Source organism: Vidua macroura, chromosome 13, assembly GCF_024509145.1.
Source record: "Vidua macroura isolate BioBank_ID:100142 chromosome 13, ASM2450914v1, whole genome shotgun sequence".
Taxonomy (NCBI): Eukaryota; Metazoa; Chordata; class Aves; order Passeriformes; family Viduidae; genus Vidua; species Vidua macroura.
Genome location: NC_071583.1, coordinates 1,890,392 through 1,904,656, shown reverse-complemented (window position 1 = coordinate 1,904,656; position 14,265 = coordinate 1,890,392). Strand labels below are relative to the sequence as shown.

At 47.4% G+C, this 14,265-nt stretch overlaps 1 long non-coding RNA gene across 1 annotated transcript; it reads right to left on the bottom strand.

Moving 5' to 3' along the window:
• Nucleotides 1-331: 331 nt before the first annotated feature.
• LOC128813759 (uncharacterized) lies at nt 332-4,066 on the bottom strand. Its single transcript, XR_008439167.1, has 3 exons — nt 3,985-4,066; nt 3,103-3,207; nt 332-398 (listed from the first exon to the last, which is right to left on the bottom strand). It is a non-coding gene; the product is annotated as an uncharacterized LOC128813759 (long non-coding RNA).
• Between the last annotated feature and the right edge of the window lie 10,199 nt (nt 4,067-14,265).

Below are 14,265 nucleotides of genomic sequence, written 5' to 3'. Positions count from 1 at the left end.
TTTCCCACCTGAATTTTCAGTCTCTGCTATAAAATCATTTAATCCCACTGAAATTAGAGTGGTGCAAAATTTATCTCAAGTCTACACCCAGCACAGCCCCTGTCTACAGAGAAAGAACCTGCTCACAGTACCCATGGCTCCAGTACCCATCTCTTCCCATGCCCACACAGCTGCCCACACCTGGGCAATGCTTTCCTGCTCTCCTCACCCAGCTGGTGGGGCTGGAGGTGCCTCACTGTAACAACACTGTTTCCATATTTATGAATATCCATTCCACCCTTGTACAACGAAATCTTACCAGGAGAGAGTAACTGAAAATCTGAAATATTTCAGTTCAGGGAGCAGCCTGGCCTTGTTTGCCTCTGGACCCCACTCCTGGTCCAGCCCAGCTGGTGGTGCTGCAAGTGAGAACAACAACAACAACAAAAAAAGGATGAATATTTTTCTTACAACAGCTGGAGATTTCCCTAATCCCACATCCTCTGGGCCACCTTGAAGGTGCTCTGTGTCTGCCAAGCAGGGGGAAAACAGGCAGGTTCCACCCCGTGGAGAAGCCCAAGCTGTCCCACAGTGCAGGAGCAGTGAGACCTTTCTGACAAGCAAATCATTCACTTCCAACTACAAGGAGAGAGTCTGGTGTGAACTCAGAGTAATCCCACACTGTGCACAAGCCAAGAGCAGGAAATGCTCCACACATGTCCTGACAGCAAAGCTCACGTTCAAGGGAGCTCCAGCAGCCTGGTTAGTGTGAGCACCCCTCAGCAGCGTGTCCAAAGCTCTGGATTCCACTGCAGGAAAGCCCTGGCACCGTGGCTGGGAAGTGGCACTGCAACCCTGCAACTCATCATCTCCTCCTGTGCCAGCCCAGGCTGGGACTCTGCAGCTGGAGAGATCAATCCAAGCACAGCTCCAGCAGCGTTGGGACCCTCTCCAACCCAGGAGAGCATATCCCACCAGGATCCCACCAGGATCCCACCAGTTCCTCCTGAATTCCCTGCGTGAGAGGGAGCAAACACAGGAATAACATCCATGGGCTCCTGTTCATGTCCAACCCTCCAGGAATAAGGATTTCCATGGGGTCCTGCCCATGGGAGGGGAGGGGAAGGGCTGTGTGACAGCAGAGCCATCAAGAGGGACAGATCACAACAGGCAGCAGTCTGGAGGCTGTAAAAATGAATGGGTTGTGTTTCACTGGGTTTGATGTGGTCGTATCATCTGTAAATTATCTACCCAGCCATTTTTCCAGTTAGCTGTTATGCTGTCAGGCCAAGGGCTGCCAATTCCAGCCCTCCCAACCATATGCACGGCTGTAAACCTTGAAAGCAGCTGTCTCCAAAGCAAGCCAGTTCGGGAAGAATAGGAAAACAAATTACATAAAAGCAGATTAACTTCTCTTTAACTTCCTTTAAAATATTTCTTCCCCACGGCCTTGGTAATCCCATTTTTTAAGGGAATTTGGTCTCTTTATTTGTTATTCTTATCAGTGTGACTTGAATTTAAAGCTTTATGCTTCGTGTTTCTGCCCAGGGACCTGTTGTGATGATAATCCTCAGGCTTTTCCACGGTGGGAATGGCTTTTTGAGCAGTTTTCAGTCTCTTGCACTGATATTTCCCATGAGACAAAGACAGCCAGGGAATGCTTGGTACCTTCAGCTGAAGCTCCTCAGTGCACAGCAGCAATTTTTGGACGTTCTTGGGGGTTTTATTGTTTTCTGTTTTAACTTTAGACTGCTTGGATATGTGGCACTCACCTGCCCAGAGCAGCTGGGGCTGCCCCTGGATCCCTGGCAGTGTCCAAGGCCAGGTTGGACAGGGATTGGAGCAGCCTGGGATAGTGGAAGCTGTCCCTGCCCATGGCCAGAGTGGAACTGGATGAGGTTTAAGGTCCTTCCCACTAAAATCAATGTGGGATCCTGTGATCCCCAGCCCACAGATGGGCAGCTGAGGCACCAAATGGGCACCAGGGGCTTGATGGAGCAGGATCAGCAGCTGTGGCTGCTGTTCCACTGCCAAAATCCCACCAGGAAGGGCTCTGCACAGCACAGGAGCCCTGAGCCAGGATCCCACCCCGGGAAAATCGCGTGCGGCGTGGGAGGAGAGGCAGATTGGTCCCTTGGGGACAGCAAGAGATCAGAGAATTAAAACTGAATGAGCTCCCTGTGCCCTCTGCAATTAAAGGGAACTTGAAAGAGTTTCAATTTGGTGATATCATTAATTTCCCCTTCTCTCCTCGCTCCCTCTGCAGTTCAGAAGAGTCCTCCACTGTTTATTGACTGAGTGATGAAAGACTGAGCTGAAGAGACCCAAGAAAAGGAAAGTTTGAAAAGTTTTCAGCCCTTTCATCAGTTCTTTAAACAATGTTCAGAAAAACATGAGAGACGGGCTGTGCTTGAGAGAAATATTGTAATGAAAGCTGAGTGCAGTGGGCTTTGCTGTCCAAATGTGACTCGAATACTCGCAGCCCGATGTCGTGTGAAGATTTACTTGGCAATTTTGTCACAAATAAGGCTGTTAAGAAACACATTTATACTTACCCGTATCTTCCCCTTATTTGCTAAGGAAAAAAACTGCTTTGGTGCACCAGCCAGGTAGGAAATGCTGCACGGAAGAGTTTAAAAATAAATGTATGTGCACACACGTCTGGCAGGAGTGCAGGGATCTCAGGGAGCATGGGTTGTGTGTGTCAAGCACCTCCCAAATAAAACCTGCTGCAGAGCACCTCACACTCAAATATTTCCACAGATTTCTGCCCCGTGTTTCTTCTCCTGTAATTCCTTGCACTCTTGTCCTGTAGCTGGAAGGAAACTGAGTCTTGATCACCCCTAGGATGGTCCTGTAGGTGATGGAAGCAGAAGAGGGACGGGGTTCCACACCAACAGCCCAGCTGGTGTAAAATGTCCTTGCCTGGAATTGCTGCCAAGTCTCATTTTCCACAAAATCCCAGAATGGTTTGGGCTGGGAGGGACCTTAAAGATCATCCGGTTCCAACCTCCTGTCAGGAACTAAAAGGATGATTGGGATCTCTGGTGCAGGAAGGGTTAACATGAGAATCCAATTAAAATGAAATCCTAATTATTTCAGCAATCAAAAGCAGTGACTCACCTTATGAGGGAGCCAACAGATGCCATCGGCACAGACATTTTCCTTGTTTATTTTCTTGTCTTCTCAGACTGGGAGGAGAACGTGGGGGATCCCATTCCTGGCCATCTGGCATTAGTGTGAAAAATACAGTGTGAGATACTCCACAGTTGTCTCAGCAACTCCCTTCTGGATGACAAATTCCCATGTTCTTATGACAGCTTTGGTTTTTTCCAGGCTCTGCCCACCCATGACAAAACCCCAGGAGATCTGTCCATTTACAACCCCAGCCTCAATAAGCCCATGCTGAGGTGCTTTAATGAAAACTGAATAATTTTTGGTCAAAACTGAGAATTCCAAACACTGGGGTCACCGGTGGTGAGGCTGGTGCTGATCATGGGCTCCCTGAGGGCTGCCCTTGTGGGACCCAAGTGCAGGTAGGTGATGGGCTGATCATCAGGGACAAGCCCAGACTTGGCTGGCGGTGCTGCCTTTTTGCACCTTCCCAAGCAGAACAAACTTGGCCCCAGTGTGGTGTAAGCACACGGTGACCCCGCTCTCTGCAGAGAGCAGGCCACGAAAGCTGAGTGACCGAGGCCACGAAAGCTCAGTGACCGAGGCCAGCCTGAGGTGACATTTCAGGCACCCAGCTCCCCTTGGCACCTGCCTCCACAACACTCTGCATTTGTCTCAGAAAGACTGAAGAAGGAAAAGCAGCTCCCATCCCAATTTCCATCTCCTTGTCTCCCTCAAAGCTGCCCCTGAGCCGCCCTGGACGCCGCGGCACCGAGGAGGCAGCTGTGGGAGCCTGACGAGCTCCGCGTGCCTGGGAACTGTCTCCTAGCAATAGGGAAGATGTAAAAGCCTCAAAATAACTCCTCCTTCCATTTCTTGTCAGTGACTCACGCTGTACAACGTGGGGTTTGGGGTTGGGTTAGGATTTTTGTCCTGGCTTTCTTACAGCAAACCTGCTCGGCCTGTGCGCGTGGGGTGAAAGGAGGCTCGGCAAACTGGAGAACCCAGGAACATCCCAGGTGTTCCCACAACGTGGGTGCAGCTCACAGCCTGCTGGCACATGAGAAGAAGCTGTGGCAGCTGTGATGATTTGCAGTTACGAGGTATTTTGCACAACCTGAGCCGGGAAACCACCGACTCTGCTCGCTGTGTCCCACCAACACGCAGTGGGTGCTTTGCAAAACAGAGGGGAGATGGTTTTGGATGTGTTTAGTGTTTGGAAATTGGGAATAACCACATTCAGGGTGATGGAGTGAAACAGTCTGAAATGATGGGAGGTGGTGTCTGGCCTGACAGGGGTTTTAGCAGCAGTGCTGAATAAAAAAGGAGCAGGTTTCCTGTTCTGCTGTTGTTGGATTTACACCGTCCCACCACCAAGCTGTCGTGAAGGACTGTGGAATTGTCCAGGACAGAAATAAGTATTTAAAAACCAAACACACACAGCTAAATGGCCAGATCTCAGTCCCAAAAGCACCTAGACATCTTTCTAAGCTCCCCCATTATTATCTTTTTCTTTTCCTGAATAATCCTCACCCTCGACTTCTGATTGAAAAATACCTAAAAATAGTTGTGGAGAAGAACTCTAATGAATTATGCAATGGACATATGCTCTCACATCAAATCTTGATGTTTACTTTATCTGATGTCATGCAGAAGATTGAAGGCTGGGACTGTGCTGGGAATGATCCCAGCTCTGCAGTGGGATTCTAGGTCACATCCCTCCATCCCTGCTCAGGCGTGGGAGCACCTGGGAGAGCAGATGGCTGGACAATGTAGCTATGGCTGGTGGTTTAATTTTCCTGGATTAAGGAGCAAGTACTGTGCAAGGAGCTTGATTTGCTAAAGATGCAGCAGCAACCCTGGCACAGGAAAACCTTCCCCAGCTCCGAGGCTGAGCTGCCTTCTCACAGAGCTTCTGGTAGCGCTGCAAATCTCCAGGCAACTCATCCACCAGTCACTTCCCAGTTATTGCCATTTTTATTGCTTATCTCTAAGAAATACCCAGCCAAAAAAGAGACAATTTAAAATCTACCTTCCAGCCACGCAAAGCATGAAGCGCCTTATCCCGAAGTGACTGTAGGAAAGGGGAGAACAAAGATCCTTCCCTTGTTTTATAATTCCTTCTGACTGCTTCTCCTCACCACTGTGAATCAGCAGATTTCAGACCTGCTGGCTCCAAACCAAGGCTGCCTCTGGAACATCTTCATCCAGCATGGCCTGATGCAGGACAAACCTGCTGCTCCTGCTGCTGCTCTGGCCCAGGTGAACTGGCTGCCAGCCACCTCAGCAGCTCCTGCCTCCCACACCCTGCTCACAAACACAGCTGGAGCTCCTCAGCAAGTCACAGCTGGCAGCACCAAGCCCTAAGAACCCTTAATCATGACAACCATCTCCCACCAGGAGTTTTTGAGGCTGAACTTGGACAAATCTTGTCCTGAGCAGTAAATAAAGAATGAGGTATGGTCCTGGAAAAAGAATTGCTGACCTTAACAGCTTCAATCTGACAGGAATTAATTAGCCAACAGCAATAAAAACAAACAAACAAACAAACAAACAAACAAAAAAAACACCACTATTTCAGAAATGGGGGTAAATTGATTCCAAGTATAACTGCATTGCCTTCCACTGAAATCCATTAGGAGGGGATTTAGCCCAGCGTGGGTGCACAACATATCACTACAAACTCATCCCTAAACCACATGGACAGATGTGAAGATTACCATGAGGGGTCTGAGATTTAGAATTCATAAATGAATTTCTTGTTTCTCTGTAGAGGGGCATAGCAGGATTATGTGGAGAAAATTACACATTCTTGTACTGAATTTTAGTTAGGAGCAGCTTCAAGATAAATTAACCAGAATAGTGAATGGATTATAATAAAACAACACTGATACTAAAATAAAAAGGGAATTACTCTCTTACTTTCACACCTATCAAATTTAGAGGAAGAAGAAACCTACGGAAGCACTGTGTGTATTATCAGGACAGTCAATGAGACATGAAACAAGGACAAACTCCATTTGCCTGGGCAAAAAGCCCAGCTTGGAAGTAATTGCTGTAGTGGTGTAGCAGCTGCAGATATAGCCAGATCAAATCCAAAGATCAAACGCTTATTTCATTTTGATAAAAGTCATTAAACCACAAATCAACTCACTCTGGAGTACAGTCAGGAAATAGCTCTGTATATACCATCTGCACACAACTCTCCCTAATAAATTAAAGCAGTGACAGCAGATTTCTTTTGTGAAATCCTCAAACTTATATTTCATTAAGTATCAACATTTCTCATTTGGATTTTGTTTAGCAGATAAGCCCCTGCACCACGTTTCCAAGAAGAGCAGAGGATTTCTGGGCTGTGCTGGGCCCTGGCAGCTCAGGGCCAGGCTCAGAGCACGACTCAGCCCTTTGCCTCTGGGCCTCGAGGAAGGAACAAATTGAAATATTCTTCTGAAAACTAATATAAGAGCACAACTGTTGGATTTTTCTAATAAAACCCCATCAATTTGAATTCCCAGATATTAATGGATTCCCCGTCTGTGCTATGCCTGGAGATGTTCTTACTTCAAGCCAAACTTTTCAAATATGAAGCAGGAAGGAAGGGAGTCAGTCCCTCATCAGGAGACTGAGGCAAAGTCAGGCTACCACAGGTGATGATATGAAAAATGACATTTATGCTGCAGGAATTTAATTAGACTGAGAGAGAATTTGTAGTAAAGATGTCACAATAACTCAAGACAAAATGAAAATCAGTCCAAAGACCTTCAGTCCCTAATTAGTTTGGGAATAGTAGATTAAACTTAGAAAATTTGGTGGAGTGACTGGCTATTAGAGGCCACGAGAACAGAGGATGTCACCCTCGATTTTTCATTTTTTGATGCTTTTCAAGAAGACCAAGTGCAGAAAAGAAAATCTACAATCCAGGAGCTGATTTCTTTTCTTTCTTCAAGAGATCAAACGTTTTTGTTTTTAATAAACCCAACGACAGCCACAAGCCTTGGTTGTTGACACTGATTTTTTTCCTGAAATAATGAGCTGCGTGACACCTTGGTTATATATGGAAAACAGCAACTCTGTGTACAGACAACATTCAATTTCTGTGTACTGCCGTTTGAAAAGCAAGGGAGAAAAGGTCTTTCTGATCATCCACAATAAGTTATTTTCTCGGTGCTGGCTTGTTTTGTGCAAGACAAATGAAAGGAATAACAAAGCAGGATGTTCACAAAAGAACCAGGAAGATTTTTGAGCTCGGTGATTGATCTGGATGTGTTCACATTTAGGCAGGAAGAAAGAAAAGGAGTTTATGCAAAACATTTTGCAGTCGCCACTAAATGGATTTTAAAGCTTTTGTGATTCTGGTGGAGCTTTTCCAGCTGAGCCCTCATGTCCTACCTGGCTTCGGGGTGCTGATGTCCTTCATGTCAGGGGCATCTGGCTGCTTCACCCCCTCCAGTGCCAGCAGCAAATTCCTGCTGATTTCCAGCTCTCAGCTCCCAACAAAGCCATGGGACCATGGCATGCTTTGGGTTGGAAGGGGTGACATTCCCATTCTCTGGACAGACAGACACAATTCTGTCTCTCAGGATTGCACAGAGAGAAGAAGAGAGAACAATCTTTATCTCTGCCCCTCTGTTTTGCCCATGTGGAATGTGGTGTGGAGATTGTTCACCTGCAGTGATTGCTGGGCTGGGTTCTGGTGAAGGTTGTTTGGGGTCAGTGACCAGTGGGATCCAGCTGTGGCTCGGGCTCTCAGCAGAGTCACAAGTTTGTTAGGTAAGTAAGAAATAAGTATGTAGAATAGGGTAGTATCTCTTTAAATAGCATATTAATATAATATAGTATAGTTTTAATGAAGCTATCCTTCAGCCTCCTGATCTGGCAGCATTTCTTCCTGGATCCGGGGTTCGCCACATTTTACTATAGGAAGGGTCCTTAAAGGTCGTGTCATTCCATCCCCCTGCCACCCCCCAGGATGCTCCAAGCCCCATCCAACCTGGCCTTGAGTATTTCCAATATATGGACCAAGCAAAAAGAAAAGTCACACACTGGGATCATTCAAAACTCTCATTTTATGTTCCTCTTAAAGGAGGAAGCAGACGGAAATCCTGGGAAAAGGCCATCCTGACCAGGGGATTTTCTGTCCATGGCTCTCTGAATTCTCCCTAATTCCCATGAATTCTCTCCCTGACTTAGGTAGAAAAGCAAGGCAGGGAAGTGACCCATCCTTCATCCTCCAGATGTATTCACTTGAAACAAAAAGGAAGGAAAACAAAACACAGAAAAGACAATAATGTCCTGTCTGCCTGGCTTGGAGAAGGGATCTCACCCCTGCATCCCACAGGTTGTTAAATCTATCCCACACTGCATCTTCTCCTATTTTATCCTAAGTGGAACAGACCCAGCCAATCAGGGAAACTCAAAACTGGGAAGAAAATACATTTACGAGGAAAAAAAGTAGCATTACATAGCTTGCACACATGGTAACAGCATTAACAGAGGCTATTTTGTGTTGTCATTCAACTACATCCCTGCTTGAAATAATTCCTTCAAACACTACCTAAAACATGGATATAGTGCACAGAGGAAGACAGGAGCTATGCAAAATCTGCATCCCAAGAGCCAAATTTGCTGAGTTTCTTTTTATTTTAAATTTCATGCAATCCTATCGATCCTCATTTCTGCTCTGAAGAATTTCCCACGGCTGTGCCAGAGCCCTTCCCTGCACATCGTGTCCCTGAGAACACCCTCGGTGCCTCATCACCACAAACCCACCGTGCTTTAAATAAAATCCTGCACTCTGGAGCTGCCCATCTTCAAAAATTCCTCTCTTTGACCTTCCTCAAGGGCAGGGCTGCTCGCCCCATCTGCAGGGCAGTGTAAGATGCTGCTCTCAGCCTTGCAGTGCATATGGTGCTCCCCATGCCGTGCCCAGGGCCATCCCTGTGCCACAGCCCTCGCTGGCCTCGGGCTGTGTGTGCAGGTGCAGCACAGGCTGCTGCTCTGCTGCTGATTCCTGCTCGTTAGTCACTCTCCCCACTCTCCTCCTCGGCTCCAGTCATGCTGTTCTCCTCTTTGCTGGAGTGTTAAACCCAAGTAGGAAAGGCATCCTTCAAAATACTCAATCTGTCAGGCTTTTCTTTCGACCTTCTGTAGGGTCATAGAATAGTTTGGGTTTGAAGGGACTTTTGAAGTCATCGAACCAACCACCAAAATAGGTCAAAATAGGTTTTTGAACGTTTATCCCAACATTTTTCATTATGAAGGAGGAGTAAATGACATTACACAAAACAGCAGGCTGAAAATCTGCTTGAATTTTTGCGTCCAATTCCCACAGCCAGGGAGAAGAGGGATTTTTATCTCACCAGCACATGAGGCTGATGGCACTTTCTTTAAATCTCACTTTGTTTGGTTTCTTCATTAGCACAAGAGAGATGAGGAGTGGGTGGGTAACCTGTGGGAGGTTACACCCAGGTCAGGGCTGCCCCAGCAGTGGCACGAGGGGAATGGGCTGTGCAGGAAGCTCAGCAGGATGGAGAAAACCACAATTCTTGCAAGGGGAGTAGGCAGGGAAGAGGGCAACCACGGCAGATGGCAGAGCTGAGGCAGCACCCAGTGGCTCGTGCTGCATGACAAGCTGTCAGCGTCTCTGGGAACAGCAACCCCATAATTACACACATCCCTCACAGCACGGCTCCCTGCCTGGAGAATCCCTCCCCACAGCCCCCAGAGCCTTAGAGGCTCAAAAAGAAGGGTGTCACGCTGATGCCTTGATGGGCTTACCTAAAAACAGAGGCTAAACAAAATCAAGGGGATAAAAAGCTGTTCTATTTATTGAAGAGCCTTCAGGTACATTTTGGGCAGAAAAAGCCCCCCAGGGGCTACACCCAAAAATGGACCATGGGTCATGGGTTTTTAGTCTTTTATAAGTTTGGTCCATTTGCACACTGGGGGTGAATCTCCCAATTACAGCTTTGGGGTTTGAAGTCATTTACCCCAAGTTTGCTCCCCCAACTCGCTTTTGTTCCCATCTCTCTGGCCTGAGGCAGTGAGGTGTCCTTGACTGCCAGGCCTGGAGAGGAATTGTTGTGCCTGCCCCAACTGGGGAAGCAGCAGCTCACACTGAGTGTGGAGTTTGGAGTTACACACTAAAGAACTGCAGGGCTACAAATAGATGGGAAATAGAAAAGCTGAAATCCTAAGGCATCAGCACCACCAAGGTGCACTGGGAAAGCCTCTGAGAGGGGAGAGGAGCTTGTGCTGTGCTCGGCCAGACCAGCCCTGGCCCCGTCCCTGCCTGGATCCGAGGGCACTCGGGGCTCTGCCCTGCCCTGCCACCTCCCTCACATCACATCGCATCACTCAGCCAACACCCAGAGCACCTCTGAAAGCCCAGCACACACAGGTCTTCTATTTTAACATCAAGGTCCGAGTCAGAGCAGAGAGTTTAGAGTTTACTCTCATTAAGATCTATAAAATTAATTACTGGTCGCTTGACAAAATAAATTGACCCTATAATAAGGTTTCTAAAAATGCAATTGGTGTACTTTGTTAAATTATGTTTGTACACAGTAGCAAGTTCTTCCCTGCCTTACACCTCCCCTAATGCTCTCCTCAGTGAGTATAAGGCTGGCAGAATTTAACCTCTAATATAAAAGTGGCATGCACTTATTTCCCTGGGGAACTGACCCAATCCAGAGCATTGCCTATTTATAGCACTTTCAAAAATAAATCCTGAGGCAAGAGAGTAAAATGCTGTTAGGAAAGGCTATATTTGTTGATAAAAAGTATGAAACTACGAAAAAAAAGTAATATAGCTGTGTGTTCCCATCCAAAGTTACTTTCAGTGGGCGTTGTAAATTTTAAATTGTTACTAAAACTGTGTAACTCAGAACTAAAGTAGGCCTGAAATCCCAGAACTATTTGGGTGGGAAGGGACCTTAAAGCCCACCCAGTGCCACCCCTGCCATGGCAGGGACACCTCCCACTGTCCCAGGTGTCCCCAAGTCCCAATGTCCAGCCTGGCCTTGGGCACTGCCAGGGATCCAGGGGCAGCCACAGCTGCTCTGGGCACCCTGTGCCAGGGCTGCCCACCCTGCCAGGGAACAATTCCTTCCCAAAATCCATTCCCCTTTTTCCTGTCCCTCCATGTCCTTGTGAAATGCTGCACAGGCAGACAAAGCTCCCTGCTGGACCCTCCCCAGTCCAGCCCTGAGCGTTTCCTCCCTCTGTGACCTGCAGGACTGGAGGCCGCGGCTCAGGACCTGCTCTGGTGGCCCCAAGGCAATTCCTGCAGCAGGGTGGTGGCTCCGAGCCAGCTGAGATGATAGCAGGGATGTTTCACAGCTCAGAGCTGTGAGACAGCAGGAGGAGGATGGGGATACACTCTGCATCTGTGACAGCAGCCCTGCACGAGTCCCTGTTGGAGGGAAGGAGCTGGCTTGCTCCAAACCCGCAGCCAGCACGGACAGTCAGGCAGCAACAACAGAGTGAAGTTATTTGGCAACACAGATGGGCCCTGAGTCACTTCTTGGATGTGTCTCCAAACACAGTGTGACAGTCAGAGCTACAGTGGGGTTTTGGAAGAGCTTGGCAAGGAGCAGACAGTGATAAATGTGCCGAATATCCTCTGACCTTCTCACTGTCCCGTTTTCCCGTGGCTGTGTCCTGCCTGTGGCTGCAGTTGCCATCAGCTGAGCCCACAGCACAGCACTGCAGCCCCCAGAGACCACTTCAGTTACTGGTCTGGAGAGGTTTTATTCCAAAAAATCCAGGACACTTGAGGAAAGCTCACTTGGAGCTGACTCACTGAATAATCTTTCAGATTCACATCCGCATTTGGCCTGGAGCAGAGGAAAGATTAGAAATTCCCCATCTCTGATTCTCATGAATACAGATTTCCATGGATCCATCACTGCCCATGGCACTGCTCTGCCCGTGCCACACTGCAGCTGGGAGTGCAGGAGGAGGGATCACAGGGAATGTTTGCCCGTGGGAAGCATCCCAGCCTCGGGAGCTCAGGGGACACAGGATGGGGGCAGCCAGGAGGGAAGAGACATCCTTTCAAAAAGAACCACAGTCCTTTCATTCTCTGAGTGTTTCTCTGGAGAGCTGTGAGCGTTTGTCCTCTTTCATTCTCCCTGCTAACTTTTATCAGCAGAGAAAACCAGGCAGGAGTGACACTGGAGCAGAGCAGCTTCCCTGCGCCAGCAAAGCGAGACTCAAAGTCACGGCGCCGACTTCCTGTGATGAAATATTGATCCAAAACTCTGTCACACAAGAAGCACTTTAAAATCACCCTGGTTTTATGTACAAATCTTTTTTTTTTTCAACTGCAGCCTAGCGCTACCAGATCACTTTTGTAAGTTACATATGAAGAAAACTGACTTTTAAGAAAAGGCAAATATACCTTGTGAGGAATTTCAAAATAAATGATTGTGTTCAGCTTGAAATTCTTAAAATTCGTTGTCATTTTCAGCAGCAGTGAAACAAAAGGAAGTTCTTTTTCTTATTCTGTAGACATTATAACTTATCAACCCACTCTTCTTTATCCTTTGGCAAAAAGGAAAAGAAAACAAATTGGAAGAAGAATTTTCTTGCAGCAAAGTTACCCAAAACCATGATCAATGTTCTCCAAGCAGGAAAATCTGAAGGAATCAAAGGCTTCATGAAACATTCATGTCAACAATATGCTGACAAATAGTTTCTCAGTCAAAACTTTTCCCTGGCTCTACTTAACATGGCCTGTGTGAGTCCAAGAACTCATTTCTGGAGCAGCAGAAGGCCAGAGGGGTTTAGCTCATCTAGCTGGGCTTTTTCCCAAACAAACTCCACAAATCCCTTGAGGTCACTTGATGGAGCTAAATAAACCCTCTGCTTCTCTTGGATGTGCTGACTCAACTCCCATCCCAGCCTAGGTCTGTGGAGGTTCCTGAGCTGAAGGACAACGGGCAGGAGCTGCCAGACCTCCAGGTATCCATGAGAAATCCCTCCATGACCAGAAATCCCATTTGGAGCCAGCCCAGCACACCCAGCCAAGGCTCCAGCCCTGTCCCACTCTGCTGCACAGCCCTTCCAAACCTGAGTTTTGCCTCACATCTACTGGTTTGATGAATTGTGAAATGATTGCGTGCTGGTCATTAGAAAAACTTGCTGCAACAAGGTAAAAACTGGGATGAAAGAAATCAGGTGGCATCCCAGGAGCCATCACTAATTATTTGGTACCTAATGAATGACACAATTTGCTTGTTGACCTTGTCAATCTATGCAGAGTTCTAACTAATTAACAAAAAACTGAAACTACCAAGGGTCTGAGATGTTTTTGGTCGACTTTGACCCAGAGTGACACCTACACTGATCCTGGAATGTTGTTAGAGCTCAGTGACACAGGGCAGGAGGCACCAGAACACCAAATGCTGCTCAGATGAACTTGGCAAGATTCTGGGAATAAAATTTCATGGCCTGAAGCTGTGCCACCTTGCTGGGATAGCATCCAAGGTCTCCTGTCAAGCTCCATAAACCAGGGTAATGAGTGAGGAGCACCTGGCTGGCCCAGACAGGGCCCTTGTTAGCCAGCACAGGGCTCTGCTGTCACCTGAGCAGGGCCACACCAAACCCTTGCCAGGAAGGGACAATTGGCCTTTGCAGGAGGGGCAAAACCCAAGGGACAGCTAAAACAGGAAAGCCAAAATCATTCCTGGAGCTGTTGTGGGAGGTTTTCAGTCATGGCTTTACATGGTGTGAGCATCGCTCAGAGACTCAAGAGCCCTTTGGGGCTCTTCAGGAATAAATGAAAGCCTGTGAAAGCTTCCAAGGTGTTTCAAGTGAACAAAACCTGGGTGTACAACTACACCCTTGAGCCTGGAATCAAGTGGAGACAAAGGGTTGGCGGAGTGGAAGACACCTTCCACAGAGAATGTACTCACTTCTTTCCTTGAACTCTCTCTTTCTCAATTCCACCTTTTATTGATAGATGCAAAGTAAGACTAATGAACTATTGATAACCCTGGCACAAAGGATTATTAGACAAAGCAATTTCATTTGGGGGGCATTGATTTATATGTCACAACCAGAGTACAAATGAAGATGGTAGTTAGGAAGGATGAAGTTGAATGCTAAACAGGTTGGCATCCTGTTTATTCCTAACTCCTGCCTTAAATGCTCATAGACACATTTACC